The sequence below is a fragment of the Armigeres subalbatus genome, chromosome 1 (genome assembly GCF_024139115.2).
Source record: "Armigeres subalbatus isolate Guangzhou_Male chromosome 1, GZ_Asu_2, whole genome shotgun sequence".
NCBI lineage: Eukaryota > Metazoa > Arthropoda > Insecta > Diptera > Culicidae > Armigeres > Armigeres subalbatus.
Genome location: NC_085139.1, coordinates 242,135,420 through 242,140,430, shown reverse-complemented (window position 1 = coordinate 242,140,430; position 5,011 = coordinate 242,135,420).

The window sequence follows — 5,011 nt, the reverse complement described above, 5'->3', positions numbered from 1 at the left end:
TCCCAATAAGCCAGACCCGATTCCAGGCACTTGAAGCAAACTCGAGTTGCTCATATATGCGCACAGGGCACACGACCATTCCACCTTGACGCTCCCCTCTGACTACCTTGGAGGCGTCCACTACAGATACGAACCAATGCTACCATCGTGCCTCCGGACCTTCCCGTAGCGAACGGCTGCGGTGGGCGTCTCACTTCACACTGTCGCCGAAGTGCCGTGACGAGCTCTTCGACTTCGGTGATCTCGTCCAGGTCTTTAACCTTAGATTCACTCCCGTCGAGTGCCCTCACCTGACCGTCTCGCGACTTCCTCCGTCAACTACTTGTAGGCGGCCCTTTGCAGAGACGCCCGCTTAGCTCGAGGATCATCTCGCCCATCGGAGACGTCTTATTCGACGTACGTCGGCGCCGAGTTCACGAGCTTGACGTCACTCCTCATCGTTTCAAGACGTCGAGTATTAGCCTCGTCCGTTTTGATGACTAGGGCATCGCCCCTGGAGCGATTGGCGCCTACCCTAGACTTCTTGCTATCATCTGCCTGGGCCTTCTTTTCGGCCCTTGACGTCTTCGGTTTCCTCTTGTTCTTGACCAGGGTCCAGGAGGCGTATCCCTCTATTTCCCTGGTCTGGGGCGGCTGAGAGCCTCAGCCTGCCGTAACCCTCACGTCTTTCCTGGGTGGACGGACCTTTCCAGGTCCTTCCTCCCGGTTTTGAGGTACCGTCGTTCAGCTTCCCAGCCCCACTACCCTTGTTCGGGGTAGTAATCCTCCGCGTTTTGGGCGGCCCCAGGAGCTCATCCCTGAGACTGTCTCCCGTTTTGTGTCTGCTCTTTGCAGCCACCCCGACGTGCCTGCGAATACTTGAGCCTCAGTCTGATAGATTTGGCACCACGTCTTCGTGGCGCCCCCGGTCGATCTGACCTTGCCCAACTCGAATTCTGGGCTCAGTCTGAGACCTCGACTCCATGGATTTCACGGGTTCGAACTGGCCGTCCGACCGCCGTTTCCAGCTTGGCGTCCAACATCGACTTTCGAGTTTCTGCAAGCTCCTCTTGAGGTCCTTACTGATATTATGCTTCGATGACGCAAGTCGATGATGGCGTCCAGCTGTTCCGTCGCCACCTCGAAGGCCGAGAGCCCATCGCGTTTGCGGTTCATCGCCTCGCCATCGTCAATAACCTCTACCGGCGTTTTTAGCCGAGAGGAAGGTTAGTGACCCACGCTGGCGCTGCGCACTGAGCTGCCGACTATTGCCTCTGGCCTCCAGGCGGAGACCTGAACAACCCACCTCTTGCGAAGGGGTTGTCGCCTCACACTACCGCTAGTTGAAGAATTGTCTTGGTTTCCATTTTGATCCCACGAGTTGCTCGGGAAAGAGGTCCACCACGCCAGAGCCCAGCATGACGCGGTAGGAAATTACTGTGGGGTGCCCAGGTACCCACAGGCTGTTAAAGGCCTAGCTTATTATTTCACCCCCTGGCCGTGCATCCCTCGGCACGGGTCGCTGCGCCTTGGGATTAGGGGTTAGGGACGATGGTCCGGTCTAACTGCAGTGGCCATGGGGAGGGTCGTCGCCCTTGGACAAAGTCCCTGCTGCCCCCTGTGTGCGTGTGTGTGTGTGTTTTTTTCTTCCTAAACAATGGAGGGGAATCTGCTCAACAGACATCCCGGGTTGACCAGGAAGTGCGGGGTTAGGGCCACCTCCAATGAGGGAGGCAGGACTGCATTCCCGACCAGTTAAACCGTTTCCATTGCCGCCAAGCCCATCGTCCCTTCAGTACAACCAGAAAGTAATGCTTCAAAGGGGGCAGTGCATAACGCACCCTCGAGGTTAGCTGCGTGTCCTGCTGCATCGAACATCGTGACTCGCTTTTTAGAAGAACACCATGGTATCGTGCCAGCGCATTGCCGGCTTTCCAGGTGGCTCACACGCCCCATGTTCCGGAAGGTGGGCAGGGCGACTTCGCGCCTGCTTCCTCTGCACGACTGGTATCAAGAATGATGAGCCGCGTGCACCCCAAATTGACCTTTCTGCGATAGGGGCCATTCGCCAGCACACAGAGGGACTTGCCGACGCGGTGCCTACGCCTGCCCCAGCCTTGACGAGGACCCTTTCCGTCCTCGGCTCGGAACCCGCTGGTTGACGACGCCGCGAAAGCGACGATACCATGTTGTTCTTCAAGCGGCCACTTGCTCGATAAAGGATCGAGTTCGACCACAGGGCACCGGTATGACTCATGAAGCGACTCGAACCCTTGACCACCTCTTATTTGCGCCTGAACTAGCCTTCTCGAGTCCACGCGCCACCTTCTGTGTAGCTCTGAGACGATTTGGACGATAGCCGATAAAACGGCGTTCCAGCCAACTTCATCTTCACACATCCTCCGGACTAGGTTGTCGGGGTAGTGTCCAGACCACATGTGGAGTATCGGCCCTGGGCCTATCGGCGGATAGCCTTTCGGCCCTGGGCCAGGACGTGCGAGCGTTAGACGTACCAAGAACGGTGAAATGATCTTGGTACCGAAGCGTGGCGCGTAATCCAGCGGGGTAGCCCAAAAGCTTGCCCAGGAGGTCGGTGACGGCGCTCAGGTCGTCGTTGGTCGTAGGTCGGGTGCGGAAGTGACCTCCAGTGTAAGCAGCTGGACGAGGTCACGACCGCGGAAGACGTCGCCCTGCGTCAAAGAGCAGTGCGGCACAGAGGTTGAGCGGTCCTCTGTACGTCTAAGAGGGGATTCTTTTGCGCAGGTAGCCTATCTCAGATCTGGTGCTGACGCCAAAAGGTCACGGAGAAAGGGAAGCTGAAGATTGGCTGGTCAGTATGCCCAGAGAGTGCTCCACACCTCAGTGGACAGGTGCTACCGGTGCCTTGAGTTCGGGCACAAGTCTTATGACTGCAAGGGCCGACCGAAGCAAGATGTGTCGTCGCTGCGGCGAGGAGGGAAACAAGGCGCAGGAAGCGACAGCCTCCAGCCTATCTGCTAAGATGCAGGCCCGGAACCATGCTGTGGGCGTGTCCCCGGAAGCCAAGAATCGGAAAAAGCCGTGCAAGTAACACAGCTGAATCTGACACTGTGCACCCGCCAGCAACTACTGTGGCAGGCGGTCTCGGAGTCGAGGATCGATGTCACCTCCTTTCCGACCGTACAACGTCCCTGCCGACAATGGCAACTGGGCGGACGGGTCTAGGTCGGTGGAATCTGCACAACGGAAGGTACCCGTTCAAGAGGTTGACACTCCTGCGGAGGGTGCCTAGCCAAGATCAATGGGTGTTCTATTGTGAGGCATGCCCCACCAAGGTGGCCAATGGAACAGTTCAACCAGATGATCTGACAGGCTATCGGCCGACCTAGTAGGTCGGACCTTCGTTATAGGGAGACTTTAATGCGCATGGAAGGCAGCGTCGACCAGCAGAGGGACAAGCGTTACCCTAGCAGCACACATCACCTAGGGTATTCAACTCATATGTGACCAGATTCAGTTACAATGAAGTTGCTGCAACAATTTTTATCTGACTTGTGCTGCTCGGGTACCAGACACTTGCAAAACTCGACGCAGTGTTGTCAATGAGCAGTAGCACTTTCCGTAGGAATGGGGCGAGTCATGGTAGATGTAATGTTGTCAGCCCCAGTTCTCTCGGACCTGGACTGAGGGTAGACGAGGGCTACACCAAGTGATCACCTAGCAATTAACTTCAAGATCTATGGTGTGCAGTGCGAGGTGGATCCCTGTCAGGTCCGTGGGTGGAAGACCCAACTACTTCGAACAGTTTTCACGCGACCTGGGACTGGAGGCCAACACGACAGTCCGGGATGCGCTGAAGCTGTCCTCAGACATGCGATGCTACCATGAGAGCCCTGCCAAGAAATGGCAGACGCCCAGAGCATGGTGGAGTGCCGAAATTGCAGCCCTACGATCATGCCCCGGCCAGACGTAGGACGCAACGAGCCCGCACCGAGGAGGAAAGAGCGGTCCGCAGGGAAGTGTTTGCTGCGAGACTGGCCTCAAGGCCCTTAAGAGCAGCAAGAGAGTGCGTTCGACAATCTGCAGGAGGTGCCAATGCGAATCCGTGGGTGACGCCTAGGATCGTGATGGCGCCAAAAGCGGCTCTTCACCCCCGAACGGTCACAGGACCGGTTGGCGAGGATTATCAAGATTCTTCCGTCCCGAGCCAAAGTCCCTGGCCTCCTCCTGCGCTGCGCTGGAGGCGAAATGGTGGCCTGACGAACGAAGAGTTACTCGCAGTGGCCAACACTTGCGATGAACAAAGCTCCAGGCCCCGATGGAGTTCAACAGTGCACTCCAAGGCAGCGATCATAGTGAACCCAAACATGTTCAGGCTAGCTATGCAGAGATGCCTGGATGAGTGTCTGTTCCTGAGTGATGAAAAGGCAGAAGTTAGTACTGCCGAAGGCCGGAAGTCCCTGACCCATCGGCGTACAGACCAATTTGCTGATCGACACGATGGGAAACTGCTCGAGAGGATCATCCTCAACAGGATCACCCTCACGCAGAGGGTCGAATACTGTCGAGTAACCAGTTTGGTTTTCAGGAAGTACCAGTGGAGCGCTATCAATTCAGTCCTCAAGACTGCAGAGGTAGCGAACGAAAAAGCGAGGAATTCGATTGTTTGACACTGGAGAAGAACGCATTCAACAGCGCAAGCGGGATGCTATCGCGCTTCTCGTTACACCGGCTTAGCTCTGCGGTGACTGTACGGATCTTGGAAAGCTACTTCCGTGTGTGCTATAGAGACCGATGCTGGCAGAAAAGGTTCCATTACCGCAGGAGTCCCGCAAGGGTCAACTCGCCCAGTACTATGGAACCTGATGTATGACGGGGTTCACAAAGTTCCCTCCTGGTGAAGATCGTCGGCTTTTTGACTGAAACCCTAGAGGTCTACGGAGTCAATCCCAGAGCCAACGCAGAACTAACAGGCCTTGAGCTCGTCAATAAAGAGAGGTTATCGTCAACGTAAGTCGCAAATGCAGTTATACACGTGGAGACGTCGATCACT